This window comes from Anomalospiza imberbis, chromosome 3, assembly GCF_031753505.1.
Source record: "Anomalospiza imberbis isolate Cuckoo-Finch-1a 21T00152 chromosome 3, ASM3175350v1, whole genome shotgun sequence".
Taxonomy (NCBI): domain Eukaryota; kingdom Metazoa; phylum Chordata; class Aves; order Passeriformes; family Viduidae; genus Anomalospiza; species Anomalospiza imberbis.
The window spans coordinates 102,427,173-102,451,183 of NC_089683.1; the positions used below are offsets into that span (position 1 = coordinate 102,427,173).

A 24,011-nucleotide genomic window follows, 5' to 3' on the forward strand; every position below is an offset into this window, starting at 1 on the left:
GTTCAGAAATTGCATTACAAACATAAAGGGATAAACATTCCAATAAGAAATTAAAAAGCAAAGAAAAATCAGAGATGACAGAATAGAAACAGAGAGAGACATGTCAGGGTGAATGAAAACTCATGAAGCAGTAAAAAATATTTAAACAAAGAAGAGCCATGTACACCAGTCAGGAGATGAAAAATAGTCTGGCCTAAAAACCAAGTCATGGTTTGACCTCTTTTTTCCCTTTTTTTTTTCTTTTTTCTTTTTTTTTTTTTTTTTTCCAAGGAGGATGATTTAAATGTAGAGAATCCAGAATAACTAATAGGATGAGAGCACTGGAAAAAAAAAAAACCCAAAACTATATTTAAAGAAAAAAACCCAAATAACTTCAACATGAAAATCAAAATCCAAAGGTGATGTAATAGAAGCATTTTAAGGCACATAGCTCATTAGAGGAGAAATGCTGATGAGTTATGCTTTAAGGAAAGCCACCTAGCAGGAGGGAGAGGAATAGGAAAGTTTCTCACAGATTATTGAATATTCTGTCTTTAATATTTTAATTAATGGCCACAGCACAAAAGTAGGAACATGTTCAAAAATTTGCAAAGAAAATGAGAAAGGTGTATCTGAAAAAAAGGATTTAAAATACCACATGGGAAGAAGGGAGTAGCTTTGCATGTGAACTGTAGAATGAAATAATTTTGAAGTGCAAGAATAGTGTTTCTATATAATAATTATATTTATATTCTGAAATAAGAAGCCAGAAGTTTGGGATACTGGGCTTTTTGAAGCACTTTTTATATTTACAATGGTGCTTTCTCTAGAAACCATCCCCTCCTGTACATAGTTATCACAACACCAAGCAGGCTATGTTCTCTTTTCCTTTGAGGAAAAAAATATTACATCATTAGCTTTTACAGCTGCTCCAGGTGAAGAGAATAACAAAAGAATTCAAATTCCTGAAGAAAATGTTTGAAGCCATCCCTGTTTTGGAATTAATTATGGTCTCGTGTAGAATCCTCAAGGCTCCTCTAATAGCAGCAAGCAAAACATTTGCCTGAGCTTGGCAGATGATAGGCACTCTAAATATCCAGATATATTATTAATAATTATTTCTGACAGTGTGTCTGTCCCACTGCCCACAAGCTGAAGTCAAACATGAGTTTTGTATACAGAATACATTTGTCTAGGAATATTGTTTAGTCCATTATTACAAGATATGGCAGGTGTTGGCTTACAAACATTAAACTAATGAAATCAGATACATTACATAAAATGGGATAAAATTAAAAATAGTTTGGTGTCTGTCCTCCTCATCCTTCTGTGGAATTATAGTTTTACATCTTTTCTGGTAATTACTTGGCTTTAGGGAAAAAAGAAACCAACCAACCAAACAAAAACCCTTGCATATTCCAGCAAAACTCAAAATTGCTTCTTTCTTCAATAGGAATTCCAGGAATTTGAGGAATGAACTAGGAACTTACAAATAATATCAGAAAAATTCCTGATACTAAAATCACAGCAGTCAGCTGGAGCAGAGAAATCAGGGGTCCCAAGGCCAAGGCATGAAGAGAGTGGGAGGGAGTGAAGGTCAGCAGGTGACAGGGACAGCAGGACCTCCCCCAGCAGCTGTGGCCAGCCATGATCCGTGTCCCATGGAACTGCATCCCGGGATTAGCCAGTGGGACAATCCCCACAGGCTCAGGGGTTGTAGCACAGAAGAGGCAGATGTTAACAGGCCAGAAATACTCTTATTTTCTCATCATTAACACCATGAGACCAGGTTTAATTTCATGAACACAAACACCGTGGAAGCCAGCTGTGAACAGGACTGAAAACAAAAATATCTGCACCTGCACAGCTCCAAAATTGCTACTAATAGTCAGTGCTCAGTGCCATAAGCAGATTACACAACACTTAGGCAGGTTACAAAAAGAAGGTTAGTGAGATTAGGCAGGTTGCTGATTAACTGTAGCAACCAGGCTACCAACACAGCCTGGAAATTCTGGTTGCCAGGATAATGAACTGGTACAAACCACGTTATTCAGATGATTTCAGACACAGCTTTCTACACTTGTAGGTGCACCTGGTTCTCAGGTTAACTTGCTGTACTTTTGAATGTGTCTCCCATGCCACCCTACATTTTTCTAAGATGGGTGAAAGACACACAGAGTATGCTTGTAATAAGTAGTAAAAGCAAACAATCAAAAATCAGCTTTTGGTGTGTGTCATTCTGATTAAGCTCTGCTCTGGGGAGCTCCATCCTGTAACACCTTTATCCCCAAGATACTGGAATTGCCAAGGGCACCATCCCAGCTACTCCAGCAATGAGTTCTCAGATCAGCCCCACAAACAGCTGAGTGTGAGGCAACAGCACTAGAAAAGGACCAGTTTGGGGTTTTGAACTCTGAGTCTTCTAACCAAAAATGCAACTGCAAACATTGCTCAGCAGAATTCCAGCCCAAAGTGCTGCAGTTCATCTGACTGACACACAGGGGCTGCTCATGCAAAATATCCACTCCTGACACACACCTACCAATGGGTTCATAAAATCTGTGATACTGCAGAACTGTGAGACTTCCCAGGGCAGTGAGAGTTCCTATATCCCTTGCTTGTTAAGCAGACTCACATTTTATCCCTGGGTGAAGCCTTCTGGTGCTCTGTTAATGCTGATTTAATTCAGAGTTTAACTCTGCTCGTGGAGCTGGCTGGGTACCTGTTTGCCTGCTCCAGCTTGTTCCTGACCCTGAGAACTGGCACAGAGCCCCTCCTGTTCCCACAGCTCCCTCTCCTCCCTTTTCCCACTGAAAGGCAGCTCAGTGTTGCCCAGAAAAAGCCCTCAGTTTCCAACCAGCCACACAACTCCTGGGTAATATTCAACTTCGTGTGAAGGGTAACTAGGAAAAAGCTGTTCAGGTTTATGCAACAGTCTCAGACACCTCACAGACAGCACCACAGCCAGCTCAGCTCTCTGCCCTCCCACCCTCATGCGGAGCCAGCAATTCCAAAATATGGAAAATCCCAAAATCCCATTTGAAGGCACCCAGCTGAACTCTGCACTGGTAACTTGTGACTGCACTCGATTTAACACTAAATGAAAATAAAATTCACCCTGGAAGATGGTTCTGTGGAATAGAACTGCTGGCAGCTGAAGGGGCAGGGAAACCAAGTGGGGAACATCCAGGACCTTCCAGCACTCTCCCTGCTTTCCATCACGTTCTCACAAGTCTTGTATCTTGACAAAGAAAGCTCTACAAAGTCTGCAAAAAGCTTTGAACTCCTCAGGCAAAAGAAATTCTGGAAAGGCTAAATATTAGGATAAAAGAGCCAAGTCTGTAGATGAGATGCCTGAAGGTTTCTCAGAGCAGAGCACAAAATGATCCAAAGAAGCTGCACATCCCAATTTGTCCACTTACACAAACCATTTTGCAATAACCAGGTAGTTTCCACGATGTGCTTAGATTTGGGGATTTTTCTTTAAATACCAGTTTTATCAGAACCTCAGTAAAACACATTGTCTAAACAATGGCACAGAGATGCTGAAAATCTGGTTCCCTTTTATTTGTGACTTGTGCTCCATCCTAACTCACTGCCACAGGCCCCTTTCATACATCACCCACTCAACACAAGCCTCCAGCTCTGCTGTTTCCTTCAGGCAGCATCCTGCAAAATAATGGAAAAGATCATAGCCTGATAAATTATTTGTAATTTATGCATAGATGGCTGTGGATACATAAATGAGAACAAAGGCAGAAGGATGTACCTGTGATTTTTTTTACCCTTTACCAATGTCTACTCTCAAAGAACTGTTTGAAATGAATTAAAAGTTTCTTTCAGGTGACAGGGAGCAGTCCCTCTCCTCTCTCTGGTTACTTACTGTTGAACAGGGTCCAAGGTTTCTAAAGTCTAGACCAAAAAGTCCTTCTGAGCATCCAGTAACTCTACTGAGCTTGCTGAAGTAGTAGAAACAATCTCAGGAAAACACTCCAGAGCACAACAGAAGTTCCTTCCAGCCATTTTGGTGAGGATTAGTGGATGCGGAAGGGGAGGGATGATCAGATGACTGCTAATAAAGATGGGAAAGCAAAGAATGAGAGGAGCTGTTCATTTGTCTCAGTCAGAACACACAAGCACAGCCCAAGTGTGTGTTCCTTATTTTCTGTTTCATGTACATAAATCAGTTCTCAAATGCACCCAGGGATTTGTCAATCATTTCCCCCTGACTTCTGTTTTAAGCCTAGCACACATTTTTGGTGGTTATTTTGGAACTATGACAGTCTTTCAGGGTTTTTATTTGTTTGGGTTATGGCTTTTTGGAGGGAGTGAGTGGGGGATTGTGTAAGGATTTGGGGTTTTTTTTAGAACTTCCTGCAGCATAATCTCTTTGGACTCTGTATTCCAGACAATTTGCTGCAGAACATCTACTTATATCCCAAGTCACACAAAGAACAATCACAACAAGAAGTATTGTACTCTCTGCTATAAACACTGGTAGAACAAAATAGTAAGATTAAGGGGAAAATATTTAAAAATAGAACTCTTTTCTTTCCAAAGGAAATAACATGATTTTCACCCCAGCCTCTCTTGTCATTGTTACAACAATGGTTCATTTTAGGCCATATCTGACTGCACTTGGAATCAGGAAACCCTGGCACAAATGTGCTACAGCAGCTTGTGCTTTGTTTGCACTGAATGCCTGGGCCAGCACTGCCGGTTTCAAGTGATTTGCTAGAGGTTAACAGAGCTGTTCCAGGGGTAACATTTTCCTAGAGCACAATTCCAACCATATTCCAGTCCAGAGCACTGGAAACTGCAGGTCAGGAAAGTGAGGGTGACTAGCTGCAGCATCTCAGCTCTCTGGATGAACTTGGTCTTTTTGCACTGGGGCAGGTGTTCAGTGGCCAACTGCTGATCAGGCCTGGATCCCAGCTTCAGAAAAGAGGAATGTGTGGCAGAAAAGCACTTAACAGCATATTTCCAAGCATTTATTCCCAGGGAGATTCCTACCTTTGACTTTGCAGGAATTATAACTCAGTTCTCAGGATCTGACCTGTTAGAGACTGGGGTGTTTTTCATCTATCCATTCCCCTTAGCCCCGATCAGAATTGTGACCTGCAAACTGACATCCCCGGAGAACATGGAAGCATTAGGATATCTTACCTACATCCCCAGAATTCATCTTCACTGCCACCACCAATATAGTGTTTCTCTTCACACCACAGCAAACACAAAATTCATGTTGAGGCTGCTTGCTTCTTTCCTAACTAATATGATCTTTTGATATTCCTGTAAAAAGCTAAAAAGCCATTTCGGGCTGTTTTCAATATCAACAGACAGCAAGGGAATGCCTCTACTTCTGCAACATTAGTGGTGCAAAATCTGCCCTCTCTTCTCGTTCCATCTTCTCCAGTACAGAAAACAAACAACAAGTCACCTTTCTTTTATATATTTCAAAAGTCCAACCACCTCAGAGGAAGCACAGGAACTGGAGACCAAACTGCCCCACCCTGGCATCACACATCCACATTTCCTCTGATAAGCAGCTTCTCATTTTCTAGAATAAAGATTTCTCCTTTTTTCCTTTTCTTTGAGCTTGGATTTTTAACTCTTCCATTTTAGAAGAACATCTGGCTGAATTTCATGTTGGTCCTCTGGGTTTGCACCTCCTCTCCATCCAGAATCCCTTCCAGACAGGCTCTTGTGTCCTCCAATTTAATTAATACTCTGCCCTGGGAAGGGGGAAAGACACCACCTGATAAATGTTCATTTTGAAAAACAGTTTAAATGTTTTCTGCTCAGCCTCAGGAGTCTGAGCAATCATTTGGAAAAGCGAGGTGGGAAGTCTGGTCCTTGTCAGAGAAGTAGGTGCTTTGATGGAAACAGGGAACAGCATCTCACCCACATCTTCCTCAGGACTCATTTTAAACAGTGAAAATAAATGTTATAGCTGGGCATGTTCCCCAAGGAAGACACCAGAGTCCCCACCAGCAGCAGAAATTTGCTATATTAAAGCCATACATTATCTTGTCAGCATGCAGAGCTCTTCCTCAGCCAGTCCATTAATGTTAATGAAATCCCATCTGTGTTTCCCCATCCCTGGCTCTGCCCAAGTGCACTGCTGATTCCATTCTGAGGCAGCAAGCTGCTGGCAGCCACAGCACTCACCCTTCTCCAGCTGTGTGGGAGATAGAACAGATTCATCCTCCTCCACATTTGCAGCAAAGTTTCATGCTCAGGGCTCTCTACCTCTCAGCTGAGGCTGCTGGAGACTGTAGCCCTTCACTTCTGATCTCTCCATTAGGATTCCTTCCCAATTTCCCTCTTCCCCAGAGCTGTAGGGGAATATTCTGGCCAAGAGAATGCTCTTAAGACTGTGATGTTTGGTCTTCCTGCTGGGATGATTTACAAGCACCTTCAAACCTCTGGAATCATTTAAAATGAAAAACAACCAAAAAAAATTAAACCGTGTTTAAAAAACCGAAGACTGACTTCACACTCACTCCAACAACTCCCTTAAGGAATTCCAAAGACTGGAATTCACCTGCACTGGAGTTCCTCCCAGCTGCTTAATCACATCAGCAGTTCTGGCAAATGCTTCCCAGGCAAGGGGAGCCTGGAGTTCATTCCAGTGTGGAGATCCCCACAAAGACATAAAGCTCATCAGCTTCTGAACAAATGAAATTTGTGGTCAGAGACAAAAATAACATCAGGGAGTATCCAAGATTGATTGCGTTCATTCTCTCCATGTATTTGGGTGATGGAAGAAATTAGAATACAGTGGTGTGCTGCTTACGTGACCAGAAGTGAGGAGACTTTGGGGATAATCAGTTGTTCTCACAACTGATGTTTCAAAGCACTGATGAGCAGTACACTGACAGCATTGGGGAGAAACACCACTTTTTTTCACCCCTTCCACCAAAGAAGTGAAATTCAGGTTAGAGTCACCTTATCAGGACAGCAGATGCATTAGCAGAGGAAGGAATCAATCCAGTCAATAAAGGAATTGGTACATGCCTATAGTTAGAAAATGCCTTTTACAGAACAGGCTGTTCTTCTGGATCATTGAGAAATGGCAGAGTTTGATTGAGTTTCTGAACACACAGCTACATGTATAATTGATATTGTCTCACTGCCAGACATCCAGAGTGTTTTAGGATTTTACATGTTCCTTTCTCTTGCTGTTTCCTTCTCAAGAATGGACCTAACAGCTATGGGGAAAAGAGGAGACATGGAAAAGGGCTAGGAATTTCCTCTATAATGAGCAGGGGGCTGGTATACAAAGTTTAAGGTGGTGGATACAGTGACTACTCAGAATCCATTGAGCAGGAAAACAGTATTCAGGTTTCTCTTTCTGACCCACTGTGGGGTGGCAGGACAGTGACTTTCTGCTTCTCCATCCTAAAGTAGAAATAATATCCATCCACATTTCCAATACTCACTAAGGTTGCTGGGCAGACAGGCCTTGCACATGCAGACTACTCTGGAAAAATGCAAACTGGATTTCTTTAGGACCAAGCCCACCAAGAGATGCATCCCAACCGCTAGGGGGAAGCTGGTCCCGAGGACTAAAGGGCTACTCCGAAGTAAATCCCTTGAAACATGGACAGACCAGCCCTGAGCCTGTGGCACTGAGAGCTCCCCTCTCCTGACTGCCACACCTCAAGGAGGTGCAGGGAAAGCCCTGGAACAGGCACAGCACACTGGTAAAGAGGAAGACAGAGTGTGGATAAAAATACTTAAACTTTATTCTGTTTACTTGTTATTCACTTTTTGAGAAGTCCAAAGGGGGCACCAGCTGTGCAGAAAGACTTACTTGGTGTGATGGAGAAAATATTTTCTTAAGGATGTAAAAGCTTACAAATGTTCCAAGAAGGACCACCTAACTTTCACTTCACCTATTCCTTGAACAGATATTTTATTAAGATGGGATTCACAGCACGAGACAAACTCAGTGGTATTATTCCAAGTAATCAGTTTTCTCAGCAGGTCAAATAAATAATGAACTATGAGCCTTTTGTTACTACTGATGTCATCAAGAAGTGAAAATGTTGGCAAGCTGCCATGTTTAATTCTCTGAGACTATCTATTAAAAAGCAAAAGATACCTAGCAGATGTAATCCATACCATCAATACTATATTCTCTTAACCCTTCACTTAATCTCAAAAATAATTAAAAAGTGGGATTTTTGAAGTGGGTAACTAATTTGGGTTTTTTTCCAGCTTACTCTCTCTAATACTATCAAAAGTTAAACTTCTAAACACAGTTTTATAGCTCTTCACTTATGCAGTAAACCTGTTTCTCTAGGAAGCATTCACAGTGTAACATAAGAAGCAATGATTTTTTTCTCTTTTATACATCAACAGATAGCAGGTATAAAAGCAGAAAAGGAAATATAAGTCTTAATTTTTGAGGAGAAGATGAAGGAAACAATAGGATTTTTGTAACAGATGAACGTGGGCCCCAGAAGCAAAACAAAATCAAATTAATAAGCACCAGCAGAATGAAGGTGAATTTTTATGCAGTCTTGCTCCTCATGAGTAACAAACAGCCTCAAAATTACTTTGGTGTTACAGAGCTTTTAAAAATCTCATTTTGCACCAGTTAAAGTCAGGAACAGCAGTTTGAAATGAACAGATTTTCACTCTTCAGATGCAGCTCAAGTTGCATGTCAGCACATGCCCCTGCTTGCTATTTCTAGGAAGAACTAAAGGTAGATTCACCAACCACCATTCAATTACAATTAATATAATGGCAAAAACTTTGGCTTTATTACCTTTCTTTCATTTGAATTTCCAAGTAGTCTCTTTTTTACCTCTTGGATATTTCTGAGAATAAAGTGCACAGTTTCTCTTCAGTTAAAACAGAAATAGCAGAAAATCAATACAGGTTTTCATCAGAACAATAACAACAAAATCCGATATGTCTCATTGAACCATAATTTATGCTCTCCACAGAGGTGATATTCTATTGGTGAAGTCAGTAAGACTTTTTTCATGAAAAAGTTTCAATTAGGAATTGGGTGAACTCACCTGGAAAAGCCACCTGTCCATCACAAATCTATGAGTTTTCCCAATTTGCCATAAAAACATTGCCAGGAACATGGAAAAAGACCCAAAACATTATGCCTGACAAGCACTACCTTGAAATAGGAAGGTCTCCATAGTTTGATTTTTGATCCATCTCACTTTACTGACACACCTTTGCACTCAGAAGAAGTGATAAGAAAAAGGGGAGCTGAAAAAATTGAGAGATGTAAGTTTTGATACTGACAAAAACTGTTCAACATCATTTCAGGGAATACAGAGCAAGACACTTGCACTCTTTTCACATCCCTTCCAAGGGCTGTCTCACATGAAAAACACCCCAACGTCAGCAGTAATGGCGAAATCAGAAATGCCAGGATTAGCACATTAGGGAAAACCACCTGGAGCTGAGAATGCTGAAGTATATGGAGAGGTAGAAGTGATCTCATTATTTCTACAGCACTTCCTAGAAAAGCTTTAGGTAGCCCAAGGAATGGAGCACTTCAATAAAGAAGAGTGTTTTGTCAGGATCATTAAGTGGATCATTATTCAAGAACCAAGTTCTGCTTCCTTAATTAAGAGATCCCAAATGCTCTTGTATTTCCATGGGACTGCTCCTGACAGCATCCTGAGCAGGATGGGCTCCTGCTCACTTCTGTCCAGAAAAGATGCCAAATGAAATGGTTCTGGAGCCTTAATTCAAATTCTCATTGTTGCATGGAAGAGGTTTGCATATGATAGAATCATCAGGATTAATCACACCACAGAGCAGAAGCACCTCATGACCACTGAGCCCAAGGCTGTGCTCGGAATTAACAGTGCAAAAATAGTTCCCAAGAGTTTATAATCTAAGTGGTTAAGGCAGAAAAGGTTACATTATTATTAAACACAAGCCTTATAGTCACACTATCACATATTTAAATAATGACCTAGCCTTTATTCCAAACTGATTTTATCAGTGTTTCTACCTTCTACTTCAGAAAAATACTACAGTGTGACTAATTCCCCCAGGGAAAAAGAAAAGGAATTAAGAACAGTCCCTCTCAACATAAACAGTACCTCTTAATCAATGCTTCAATGTTTTATTAAAACTGCTGCTATTAGGGAAATGGCAAAGCCCAGAATCACACCTTACCTGCAGGTCTCCTGATGGCTTTGAGGAAACAAACATGCATTTTGAATTTTCTTTTAATATAATTTAAAAATTCATCCTTTGGGCCAGCAATATCCTCTGTCAAACACTGAGGTGTTAAAACTGTATCAGTAATTTTCTGTCTGGCTGCCAAGATTCAGGTGTAATTTAGGCCTATGTGAAATTAAGGGATCTGAATGAATTAAATTAAGGATACATGAGGTACAGTTCCACAATTAAGAAGGAAATTAATACACCTAATATTTAGAATTTAACATAAATAATTCCTACAGTCAGAAGTAGAAAGCTTGGAATTTCCTTGAATAAAAATTCCTAACTCTCTCAAGCTTGCATCCTCAACAAAAACAGAACAAAAATGTAGGTAGAGTGTCCCAGCCAAATGAGTATTGAATCTTAATCCAATATAATACTAATTTGTAAAAGGCCAGTTCTCAGCTAACCAGGCATGTGCCTTTGATTAGATTTATTTTATTACCTATATTTAGAAGAATCACTTTTCTCATCAGTCTGGACTTCAGGAAAGTACTTCAAATGAGGAGCTGGTTAAAATGGAGACAAGAATATCCCTGTAGGATGAGACACATGAGCCAGGGAAGAGAAAAATTGGAAAGCATTAGGCTAAGGGAAGGCTGAAATTGATTTCATTTAATAACCTCTGAAATGAACACTGGAGAGAGGGAGGAAAGGCAAAGGAAAGGAGGAGTGCTAATGGCACAGGTCTGGGAACACTCAGAGCTGGATGGTAGCAGCTGCTTTTCACACTGGTGGCTGCTAATTTTTTTTGGATTTGATACAGTTGCCAGAATAAAGTCATGACAAAATAAAACAAACCACAATTCCTTGCCCCTTCTGAGATGAATTGACAGTTTTTTTAACAGCATGTAGATGTCTCACAAAACACCAAGATTTACTTTCTATAAACTCCCACTTATTGTGTGGAAGCAGACATTTTAAAAGGCCACAAAAATGCCTTACAAGTCACCAGTTATGAGGAGGTAGATGCATTTCTTATATTTTTCATGGTGAAATGAATCTGAACACATGGGAGCCTGAAGGCTGATGCTCCTGGACACTACAATGAAGTAACTTGACTACAAATCCTGCCCCTAGAAATGAAACAAAAGTCAGTATTTCTGAAGTCCTACCCAGACCCAGTTATTAAGGCAGTGTTAAGTGACAGAATTAAGGAGCTCCCTTCGATAGCTGATATACCTGATTGCAGCAGCACTGCAGCCAAAGTAAGATTTCAGTGTTCAGGGCAATCACTGCTTTTCTGGAAGGACAAAGTGTCAAAACACAGACAAACCAAATTGGTGTTTAAAAGAGGAGAAGAAACCATCACTCCAGCCCACCTGGGAGGAAGAACACGGAGCAACAGATGAGCCAAAATCACTCCTGGCATAAAAGGAGAGAGTTCCACTGACTTCAGGAAATTCATCCCAATGCTCGTGTGTGTTGCAGATTAAAATTACACACTTCACAGTCTGGTAGAGGTGAAACAAGGCTAAAGTCACAAAAACTGATGGAACATAGTCATTTAGGGCAATTTATTATTTTCACTACAAGTATGTTTGTAGATGCTAAAAATCAAGACTGTGGCAGCTACTCACATGGGTCAACCTGCTAAAAAAGATGGCTATTTCTGCAGAGATAAGAAAGAACATATGGTCCTTATTGCCAGCTAAGGGTCTCTTTTAAAACAATTTTCCTCAATCTGATTTGCCTCACAATTACCCTAAATCCTGTCATGATTGCTCTTATGGAGCATTCATAGAATTTGGCTTCCCTTGAAGATGCATTTTCCCTTCCCCTGGTGACCACCTTTATTATTGATTTTTGGATAATCCCTGCAGTTACTAGAGAAAGGTTTTGGCAAGTCTCCCTGGAGGCTGCAGACCCCATTACCTTATCAACAGAGCATCCTTTCTCCCCTGAGCCCCCAGCCTGGGCCCTGCCTGTTTCCCTGGGCACACTCCGTGCAGGGACCAGCAGGGAGAACATTCAATATCCTCCCCCTGGCCAACAAGAAAAGCCACAGCTGCCAGCCCCAGCAAACCTGACCTGGAGAGGGGCCTGGCTGGACACAGAACATGAAGAAATCCCCTTTCCCACAGCAAAACGTCCTGGCAGAAATTTGGCCCATTTCATCCTCTCCTTATTGGAGGGAGATCAGACTTATTTGAAAGACTCTTTTAACCAATGCAGAACTGTGATCAGAAAGTTACTGTCATTAACATTAACACCGCTGACACAAGAGGCTGTGTCAGAGAAGGGGAGGTTCTTTTGTCAGAGAAATAACAGACTGGATATTCTATTAACAAATCACTCCTCTGAAGACAGGCTGCCAGCATGTAAACTGTATTCTGAGATCTGAGTGGCTAAACTGAGAAGAAAAGCTTAAAGAACCTTCTTTGAGCTAATATAAAATTTAGAACTAATACCTGGCTAGAACTGCCTGTGTGAACAGCCACTATGGTTAAAGTATTTATTTTAGTGTAGTTTGTGCGGCTGTTTTTATTTTTGTTTGGTTGCTGTTTGGGGTTTTTTAATTGTGAAAAACATCAGCTGTGGATTTTTTTGTTTGGTTGGTTTTCTTAAGGCCAAGAAGGAAGTTACCGATTTGGATAGACAAATCACAGAAACATAATCATAAAATGCTTTGGGTTGGAAGGGACCTCAAAGATCACCTACTTCCAAACCTTCAAACTTTCCTCCAAGCGAGTGCAAAATCTCAGAAGCCACAAAGGAAATACAAGAATGCCAAGACCTATTAAACAGAACTAAAACTTTTTTTTTTTCCCTTTTATTTTTGGAATTGGCTATCCTGTTGAGAAGAGGGGTGAAGAAAAGGAGAGAGGCTGAAGATGTACAGAGCTCCTCTGAGAAAGAGCTGTGCCTTGTGCCCAAAACTGGGTAAGGGCTCCTTTAAAAGGCGCTGTGCTGTCCTTGGCGTCCAGTTGCCACTCAGGAGAAGGGACAGAAACACTCAGGTTGCCAAATTCTCCCCTCCCTCCCAGCCGAGCGCTCGGGAGATGCGCTGACAGAAGCTGCAGCCGTGGCCCCGAGCCAGCCCTGGAAAGGCAGCGGGAGCTCGGCCGCCCGGGCTGCCCGTCCCTGGCCGGCAGCAGCCGCTGCTCTGCCGGCGCTGGAGCTGCCCCGCCCTGCAGGAGCCGGGAGCGCCGGGCTGCTGCTCTCCCCCGGCGGCGTCGAGCTCCATCGGTGCCTTGCCTGCCTCTCCTCTTGGCCCGGCTTGCTCAGCTGCCGTGAGGCTGGAGCTGTTTCCATGCGGAGCTGCCGCTTTATTCCGAGATGGGGAACGCTGCTGGTTTTGCACCTGCAGATGCAGCAGGTGCGGGCTGCTGCCTGCCCGGGAACAAGTGATCAGAGTGAGGGTAACGCTTCTGCTCTGGGGGTGACCACATGGCTGATTTACAGCCATCAAATAGGTGCAAGAACCTGAGCTCCTGGTGACAGCAGAGCCACCAGAACCACCCGGCCACTGAGACGCTGTCCCCAGGCACCGAGCCAGCCCTCAAGATCCGCTGGATTCCTACTACTGCTTCTCCCTGCATTCACATGAAAAACGAGAAGAAAAAAGCCATACAAACCAAACCAAAACCAAACCAAAAACCGAAGGGGGAAAAAAGAAAAAAAGAAGAAAAAATAAAAGGGGGGGGGGGGGGGGGGAAGAAAATAAAAGAGAAAAAAAAAAAAAAAAAAAAGAAAAAAAAAGGCAAGCCAACCAGCCCATGAGATCAAGCAGATATTCCACCCCCAGTAAAATTTTCTGTTAAATTATTAAAAATATGGAGGCATTTACAAAGAGATGGAAACAAAATATTCAGTGGTGCATGGAGATGTTTTTGACTAAGTGCAGCGGAGCTTTGCTTTCTACCGAAGATATAAACCTGTGGCACTCGGCGGTGAGGAAGAGAAAGGCTGACGCATTTAACTCTTGCAGCACAAGCGGTTTCACCACAGCGCGATCCCGCCGCCATAAGGCTGGAACCGCATGCCAGCGTGACTTTCACACATCAGAATGTGAATCCTGCCGCTGCCACAAACTTTAACTCCAAAACCAACAGTGAAAGGGGCAGCTCATTTCCATGGCGTATCTGTGAAAAAAGCCTCACCCGGGAAGAGGCTCTTGGTTTATTTATAGGCAAAACAGCTGCTTTGTGCATTCCACGATGGAGGCTGAGGTCTGCTCCCAGTCCTGCATGTTCGAGTTACCTCGTGTGGAAGGGAAAATATGTAGGTAAAGCTTTCCAAAGCTTTTTTCACCGGATGAGACCTCTTCTGTGGAACACAGCTCCACTGGGGATTTTCTTTACTCATAAGAAAAATGATAATTTTTGATGGTGGTGGCAGACTAACCCAGGCTACAACTTATGTTAGTTAATATTAAAAAACAAAATAGTTTTCACAGCTGCCTTCCTCCCAATTTCCCTCCTGAAATTCTCATTAAATGTACAACAAACAAAAAGCAAATAACAGCCTCCAGTCAAATTAATAGAGGAGATGAAGATGTTTCTCACCTGCACATTGGAATGATTCCACTCATACCACCCAGAACTTCCCACCACTGCTCATTTTTTCCTAATATATTGCTGTGCATCTACCACCCTGCAGCTGAACTATAAAGTACTTTTATGTACTTCTGTTAGTTAACACTGGATACACGAACTTGTGTCACTACAAACAGGCATAAAGCTCCCCCGTGTTATTACAAATACAAGGGGTGAGAACTTTTTCACATTCTCCACATTTGCTCTCACCTGATAATATTCATTGCAAATCCAAGTTTCCAGCTCTCTCTAAATATTTCATTTCGTATGGATTCTCACTCTTAAATCACAGCACTGAAACAGCCCACACTTCTACCCTCTTATATTTTTATGATCCTTTTAAAGAAGTTCTGTATCATTTATTTAGATTCATTATTGCTTTTCTCCCTTAAAAGCCACTTCATTTAATGTAGCTACTGCTTCCATTTTTCAATACATATATAAATGGGGTGGGTGCATGCTCTGACATCATGATCAGCATTTTGCCAAGCAGCAAGCTGCAGTTTTGCCAGTCTCATGTCAGAGCAGAAATCAATGACAGATTCTTGATCCTTCATAAGCACACAGACTACAAAATGTGAGACAAAAGTAAGCAAGCAATTCCTTTTCCCTGGAATTCCAGCCCAGTATCTTTGCCCAGTTCCCAGAAATCAACATAAATCAAGACAACACTCAAAGATCAAGACACAAAAAGACTTCCTATTACTTACAGAGTTTCAGAATTAACCTCTGCAGTCATGAATAATCCCAAACGAACTGTTAACACAACACACGTCCCAAACCAGAACAATTACACACACACAAAGTGAAAGAATAGGAAAAACTGGCTGCTGGTAATTTAGACTCTCCAAATACATTAGGGAATATTCATCAAACTGGTTAAATCCGCTCTGTAGTTTACAGAGGCACACAAAACTCATACAAAATACTGAATGCTTGCACACACTTAGGTATTAACATCAATTTAAATGATCAGTTTAATTAAAGCAGGCAAGTTTAAGCACAGACAAGCCCTGCAGTGAATTGCTGCTGAACATGTATTTAAAAAAGACTGGGGAGGGGGAAGGAAGCACTAAGCTGTAACTTTTCTTTCCCCAGACACACTCAGCCTAATCATACACAGTTTGTCCAAACAGGAGCTCTGTGTGGCTTTCCCTTCTCTTTGTTTTCCCTGCCTTCTTGAAAGCTGTAATAACTCCTTGGCTCTTTTTCCAGGCAAGGCTGCTGGCTTCTATAAAGGGACTCCAAAGCCAGCAGGCACAAGTCTGGATGCAATACCCCTGCTTTGCCATCTCCTTCTGCAGATACTTATTCCAACGCTTGCAAGCCAAGCAAGGCATTTTCCTCAGGGTTATCTGTTCCATCTTAAGCAGTAGGTAAGATAGATTCCTTCAGAGACGATTCCAGCCCTCCCTCAGGTGATTCACGCTACATGAAATACTTAAAAAGAGTTTTTCTTCGCTGACATTGGGAGTTGCAAGTCAGCACGGTGCACACAAAAGCCATGCTAATTTATTCAGCTCTCTTATCTGCCTCCTTTACTCTCTCAGCTGATACAAGGCATGCCAAGTTCAGGGCGCTCCCCTAATGCTGCACTGCTGCTCCCTTCCCCTTCCAGAGGGAACATTCTCTGTACCTATTTAGCAAGATGGCTTTTAAAAATAGGAACACAAAATCCAGTGCTGAGCTAAGGATAGTTATGGGAGACACAGCAGGTGCAAACATTCTCTTACACAGCATTTTCTGATGATATGACAAAGGAAAACTTTACTTGCAAAGGTCTTAGGAGGACTTTCCAGGGTAATTTTCATCCCAGTGTTTTCCAGATATGGTAACCAAAATCCCTTTCAGCCTACAAGTACTAGAAAAATGTTTCAAAAAGCCAAATTGTTCCAGACAAGACAGCTTCCTGAAGAGGGCCAGAAGGTGTCTGTGCTTCTTCAGTTGCAGGCTGTCCTCAAATGTCCCACTTTCACCCATTTATTACTGTCACAGAATTCCCAGTTAAAGATACAGTAAAAAATACAGTCATAATTATAAATATTTGTTATAAATATCTAAAATAATATTATATATTTATTTAGTATTTATAATATTAAAGAAAAAAATTTAAAATATTATAAAAATAAAGATAGAGTAAAAATTCTGTAATTTAAAGGCAGCACAAGTTCAATATGTGGAAAACTTAGAACAAACACCACTCAATTTAACATGGAGTTTACTGAAATTTGGAGTTTGGCCCAGACAAAGCCTTACATGCAGACATAGCTCTGTACTTGGTGTGATGATTCAAAAAGTCAGCTCGTGGTGTTTCTAGTCAAAAATTTTCTGGATGAGCAACATGCTACTGTTTAATTTGGATTTTTTTTTTTCCTCTCTTGCCTGATGCTGAACACATAGCAGCTAATTGGAGATCAGCTTTTCATTTTCTAGGCACTCATATTTTTTTGTGTTATTGAATTCAACATACTAAGGTGGCAGTTGGTTGATTCTGTTAAACCTATTTCAAACCCAGCCCAGGTCAGCCTAAAGATTTGCCTGCTTTGCAGGTACTTCCACACATCTCTTGGCTTTTTCTGTTCAATGGCAGGAGCGGTGGGGAACAGGCTTGTTCCCTGCAGAAGCAGACACGAGGTTTGGACAGGAGGAGGACAAGGCAGGGGAGGGGCAGTTAAAGATCCACTATCCATAAGGAGTTATAAAGTGAAATTTAATCTCACTGTGAAGCACTCACACGTCAGCCCACCCCTTCAAATGGCAACACACTGATTAAATGACCTCCTGCACTGCTGCATGTGCATATTTTGTCCTGTCCTGGGGTGCCCTACAAAGAGCTGCGGTGCTGACAAGATTTGAGTGTGCTTTGAAGGTGCTTTGTTATTGGTTACAAAAAGGCTCACAGACAGCAACGAGCTGCACGAGGCTCCTGGTTGAAAAAACAAAGCTCGGAAAGGGGAAATGATTTGTCACTGAAGAGTGAAATATTTTTACCATAAAACAACAAAATTGGCATTTTCAAATTACAAAGCAGTACCTTGGAATGGAGTAGAAATGCTATTAAGGAATACTAGAAAGAAAAAAATTAGTTTTCCCAAGCATTGACAGTGATTATAAGTCATTCACACATCTTTGCTTCTAATCTCTCCCTACAGTTTTATTTTCAAAGACCTCAGACACCTCCTTGCTTCAACACTTTAGGAACAGGCATCTCATCTATTCTAGCCCAATAAAGCACCGAACCTAAGTCAAGCTCAATTCCTTTTATTTTACTATCAGGTACAATAATGCTGCAAGCCAAAAATTTAAAGGCATATTTTGGAACTAAGACAATGCCTATTTACAAACAATTATTAACTACAACCTCATTATGCAATTGCTTCCACAATTTTCAGGATTGCAATCTGTCTTCCCAGTCTTTTTCCCTCAAACTGTACCAAGCACTAAGAAGTTCTTAGTGGCATCTTTCAAGCTAAACACTCTACACCAAAATGTTCTCAAGCGACATATTTTTTAAAAGACATAGTGATTTAGGCACATGAGTGTTTTTCAGATTGCTTGTGCTTAAAATATTCTGTTGAACTACCCAGAATTCAAGAAGTTTTAGAGATGCTGTTTTTACTAATGCTGACAAATATGGCAAAAAGCCAAATCTGCCTCCTCCAGGCTCCAGAAGGTCAAAGAGGCAGAAATGGAGCCATGAATCAGCCCATAAATGTGGGATTAGAAGATGTGCAATCAAATCTTAGCCTCGTTAGAGTTGTTACAGCAAAACTCCCATTGCATGTCTTTAGTGGGTACAGAGGGAACACTGTCCACCCAAAACATCCTGATTAAGGCATGAACCACTCCAAGTTTCCAGTGCTGCAAAACACTGGATCTCAAATCCAGCAGAGGAAATTACTAAATCCTCTTTCAGGGCAGCTCTGCTTTATGTTGGCAGGCAGCATGCCTGGAGTATCAGACATTTCTCCCCATCTCCCATTCCCTTATTTGACTTTGCAGACCCCAACTGAGATATGAGGAATCACATCTTGTCCCCAGGCATGCCTGTCCTGCCCAGCCCTCACTCTCCCAGGCATCCCTGCTGAGGTGGAGGGATTTATTTACAGGCACAGGAGTTCAAAGAGGTTTTGCACCTTTTTATTAAAAAAAAACAGATTCTCTCCAACCTGCAGGTGTCAAGACCATTCTCCTGCAGCTCCTACTCTGCTTCATGGGCTACTTGTGCTGTGAATTTGATTCATCATTTTATTGGCAACTAGAAAAACTTGCATAATCTGCAATTCTACTCAGCTATGGACAGAAATGAGCCCAAGAACTTACAAGTCCAGTTTCACAAAAACTCACAATTATCACTGCAAATTCATCAACAACAAATACAGAAAATGAATTTAACTTGCATGCCATTGAAATAACCAGCTAAGCATGAATATACAGGCAGCAACCAGTGGCTTAAGGTATGTTTTCTTCTTCTAACGCATCCAGTAGAAGCTTAAATTCCTTTTGCTACCTAGCAGAGAGGCCCTTTTAGTATTTAAAAATAGCACTACAAGAAAAATACTTGGATTCCTCAACACAAAGTGCTTAAGGCTGTTCACAAGCAACTGATAAATCCCAAGAATCCAGTGCAACACCTTCCCAGCAGTTACAACCAGAATTTGGGAAGGACCTTTTTTAGTGTGTTTTTTAACAGCTTTTTACAATTCTTCCTACAAAACCTTGGTGTTATGTAAGAAGGAGAGGTCTGATTCCCACAAAAAGCTTCATAGCTCCCCTAAAACTGGGATAAATGGTCCTGCTGGCCAAGTAGCCCCAGACAAAGGAAGTTTGTGCAATGGATATCTCCAGAGTGATCCCAAATGTGCTGCCTGATCTGCCCTTGCTCAGGAAGGGAGAACACTGTGGGTGGCCATTGTGGGTGGCAATTTCTCCAAAATATACTAAGGCCATGGGAAGGGATCCCAAGGATTTGAGGGCTTTGGATCAGTTCTGTGAGCTCTGAATAATGGAGGAGCCTAAAGTCAGTAATGAACCAAAACCGTTTCAAGGCTTCCTCCTCCCAGCTGATGTTTTCAGACTGGTAGACAAACACCTATATTTAAACTATATTACTAACAAACATATTTTCTCTGGATGCTTTTCTTATCTTTTGAATAACCTCTTGAAAACAAACAGAAAGAACTATCTTTTAAGGATGAATAAATAAGTTGTTGTTATTATTATTGTTATCATCATCATACTGTGTTCTTATATCCCACGAATGAGGGTAATAGCTATGGAAAAGTGTCAGGAAAAGTGAATCTCAATAGCTACAGAAAATGTTCTTCTTTAAAATCTGAAACTAATCTGTACACAGGCACAATTCAAAAATTAAAGCAACTCTGGACTAGTTTCAAGTGTTCTTACCAAGGAATTTCTGTTACAGATGTAGCAGTGATAGCTGCAAATGTTTGGAGAAAGCAAATTACAACTTTGATAACACTGCTGTGCATGGGTACTCACCAAGGAACAAGCAGGAGTACATTTATACAGTGCAGGGACACATCTCTTCACATAAGGACAGCAGATAATTAAAAATACACACTCCCCACTGGAACAGGCGCTGCAAAGGGAAACAGGGCTCAATGTGGACAAGAAGAAACATGAAGATGACTGAACATGCAGACTCTGGAAAGTCTAAATCACCACAAAAGGAAATTGGTCAGAGATCAGAGGCTGCAAACATGGGGAGGGCATCCATTTTTTCAAAATTTACTGAAAGTTTGGTTTTCTACAATGACCTTGGATGCTGGCTGCTTTAGTTGCAGTAGCAAAACAGAAACAAAACAGGAAATTCCACAGTTTGATCAGAAAAAAGGGAAATGACAAAAATTTGAATGATTTTGGCAGAAATTCAAGCAGAAAAATTGAGTCCAGTTGACATTTTTGGGATTTCTTTAAAAATACTTTTAAAGATATTTTTCTTATTGGTATTTTATTTAAAAACTTTGTTGAGTTTTTAAATCTTGCATTTCTATACTTAAGCATAACATTTTGGCTATTAATCACTTAAAGTAGTTGTTGATAATGTTTTAGCAGTTGCTTTTCAGTATTAGGTAACTTAAAACTGCAAAATCTCAGTGAACTCCATTCACACTGAATGTGTGACAGCATCTGTCAGCCTGAATTAGTTTTATTTTGGGATCATGCTGATAAGAATATACCAACAAAGGCACAAAAAAGCATCAAAGCAAAAATAATCACCTCTGAATTAGGAGGCCTCTTCCCATCAGTGGCTGCTGACATTTCCTTGAGGACTGGGCAGGTGGAAGCCTCACTGGGCTGCGTTTTTTTGTGTGCACTAAGAGCACTCATTGACTTCAACCAGGAACAACAGAACCTGAAAGAGGGAGCACAGAGGGGTCCACACCTGTGCAAAACACAAATAGAACAAGAAATAAAGCTGCACAATGTCTAATGACTGCAAGAAAATGTCATGTATTCCTCCTTGGTGTGTAACTTCTTGAAGCACAACCCTGAAGAAAATTACCAAAGTGTCTTTTATAAATATCTTAACACTGTTATCACATATAATGTGTCAACAGTAGTTGTTGTGTGTGAGTTTCACAAGAAATAAGTTTAATGACTATTACTTTTTAAGTTTCTATGATGAGCAGCCATGCAGCACCAGAGAATTTGGCCTTTTTTATTCTCCCAACATGAGAAAAATATGTTTCTCTGTAAAATAAAGGCTGGTAGATAGATCTAAAATATGGCAGAACAAAAAATAATCTTACATGCAGTTAAAATATGAGATGGAGTTACACAGGGTGGGGGCGGGGGGAAAGTAAAAGAAATCTAAATCTTCCTATTTGAACAAGTACCTGTGTGCCTGTGTTTCACCTGCCAGCTCCAGCTGTGCACAGCAGTTCCACACTCTGCTCACAGGCTGCCCCTATTGTCTTGGGGGACTTTTGTTTAGTCTGTGCTAGATGGCTGCATTTTAAAATAACAACAAAAGAGAACTCTGCATTATCAGAACTCATGCCAAGCAACTATAAAGAATTTTGATGGCTCTTTCATTTCACATGAGGCTTTAATCTGCAACAATTACCTTCTTCCAGCATGTGTGTGTTCCCCCCTTGCGACTGACAGGGAATACAAAAGCCAGGATAAGTGATATTGGCTACAAGCCACGTGGATATGACCTTTTCATGGAAACGTTTAAAGCACTGGCTGCTCCTGAGGTTTAATCCTCAGTCCCTCACTCAGGCAGAATGCTTACAGATCTGGAATTCTTTCTACAATGATTAATTGAGGCATTTGCTTCTGCTCCCTTGCTTTCACAGGCAATATGATCACGTGTGGCTGACTTGAGCACACACCTTCGTGAGATCAACAAAAACGAGTCAGAGTTGCAGTTATTTCTATATTTCTTTCACGTCACAACTTATGATTATCAGGTGGGATGTAAAACATCTGGAACAGAGTTAACATGCTCCAAATAATGCAGGGTTCTTTGCAAAAATATTCTTCCAATAAAATAAGGAGTCCTTGTGTTTGTGTTCACCACTAAGCCCACTGCTAAAATGATTATTTTAACAAGATGTCACTGTAGCTATTGCATTGTTATAGTAACTTCTGATGGGTTTAGATTCTTACTGCTTTAAAACTGAATAAATAAATTAGCATGAGAGGAAAAAATATTTTACTGAGACAATTCAGTGCTCATTACCACAAATATTCAATAATCACTTCTAAATGATTTCAGTTTATGGCTGATTTGTGACTTGGTGGTTTTGGGTTTTTTTTTTTTTTTTTTTTTTAACCTCTCATCCAAATAATCCTAGAAATCCTTGGCTTCTGAAGATGCTGGAAACCACAGAATTATTTGGAATCCAAGGCTGCAAACAAAACTCTTTGATTCCACATGGCTGTAGATACAAGTAATGGCACAGCAAAACAGTTGATGGGCTTGTACATCGCTAATAAATCTCCCTAAAAATCTCAGAGGAACCCCAACCCACCAGGTGCTACCACTGAAAATCACCCCTGTGGGAAAAATCCATGTAAATGATATGTTAGAAAAGAACTGAATCTCTGCCTGTCTCTGACTAAACTCACAGCTGTCACTGAAACAGAGACAAGTTGTTCTGGAGCAGTCCTTCCTTCCAGGATACCAACGGGATCTGTTCTGCTTGCAGTGGAAAGGGATCTTTTCCAAATGGCTGCACTGCAGGGAATTTTCCATGCAGTTTTCACAGGCTGCAGTGACTGATACTGCTGCTGCAAGCAAAGGTGAAAGTGAAGCGTTTGCAAGATGTGCTAAGCCACTGAGGCAACCCTGCAAAGGCACAGAACTTCAGCCAACCGCCAAATAAATTCTTTTGCTGACCAACTACAGTTACAACACCTCGGTAGATTTCTCTGTTTAAAGACCAAAATATAAAGAAGAATTTATTTGAGGTATTTTCTTCTTATATCAAAGTTCTGTAAGTCAAATAGATGCCTGCTCTTCCAGAAGGAGTCTTCCCCGGCAAGGGCCAGAAGGTGGTGTGGCATAAAAAAGGCAGGGGGATCAGATTAGGGTAAGATTTAATTATTCAGTTTTAGAAACAAGTGGTATTCCAATTGTCAAAGTTTACCTTAATTAATGCCCATTGAGAAGCGACACTGCAATGAGGTTAAAAGGGACTGCTCACACCTGCCTCAGCTGCTACTGTTTGTCCTGGTCACCACTCCTGATGCAAAACTTCCTAACACAGAGTAGCAGCTCCTTAATGAGGCCTTTTTCTGAAAAGCTTGAACAGCACAAACATTTAAGAGGCTTCTGAAAGCTCAGAGTCGGCTTTGACACCCAAACCACTCAGTGTGACATCACCCAACCTTACAGCAGCTCTTCCAACCTTAAAGTTTCAAACCTGTGTGAACTCCCACTGAAGGTGACAGCTCTGCACAAAGGCTTGCCTTCACCATCCTAACACAGTGAAGCCTTAAAGCTCAGACTCTTCCCAGTATTTCAGAGAGACAGGCTGCCAGTCTGCTTTGTACTGTGGCAAACTGCTAATTAGCAAGTTTGGCATGTAACAAAATATTTGTGGGCTAATTGTTGAGCAATTATTTATTAAAACCTGAATTCTGGAATTTCTCAAAACTTTTGATGTTTTCCTGTGGTTACTCTGGGAGAAGCAGAACAATTCTCCAAACCCCACCCCCCCCCCCCAAAATGCCATGAAGGCTTCATTACCTTTAACCACCATTCCTGCCTGCACCTTTCAGCTGTGCTGACATAATCACAGAAG

General features: G+C 41.1%; 2 long non-coding RNA genes across 4 annotated transcripts; both read right to left on the reverse strand.

The window, feature by feature from the left end:
• Positions 1 to 293: 293 nt before the first annotated feature.
• Positions 294 to 22,468, reverse strand: LOC137471647 (uncharacterized). Of its 3 annotated transcripts, XR_010997748.1 has the most exons (4): positions 20,974 to 22,468; positions 20,233 to 20,332; positions 14,701 to 14,835; positions 294 to 1,067 (listed from the first exon to the last, which is right to left on the reverse strand). It is a non-coding gene; the product is annotated as an uncharacterized lncRNA (long non-coding RNA). The 3 variants fall into 3 exon arrangements; XR_010997747.1 differs by lacking the exon at positions 20,974 to 22,468 and having other exon boundaries at positions 20,233 to 20,756; XR_010997749.1 differs by lacking the exons at positions 20,233 to 20,332; positions 20,974 to 22,468 and adding an exon at positions 14,941 to 15,814.
• On the reverse strand, positions 7,707 to 12,266 carry LOC137471648 (uncharacterized). Its single transcript, XR_010997750.1, has 3 exons — positions 11,145 to 12,266; positions 10,638 to 10,728; positions 7,707 to 8,835 (listed from the first exon to the last, which is right to left on the reverse strand). It is a non-coding gene; the product is annotated as an uncharacterized lncRNA (long non-coding RNA).
• Positions 22,469 to 24,011: the final 1,543 nt, after the last annotated feature.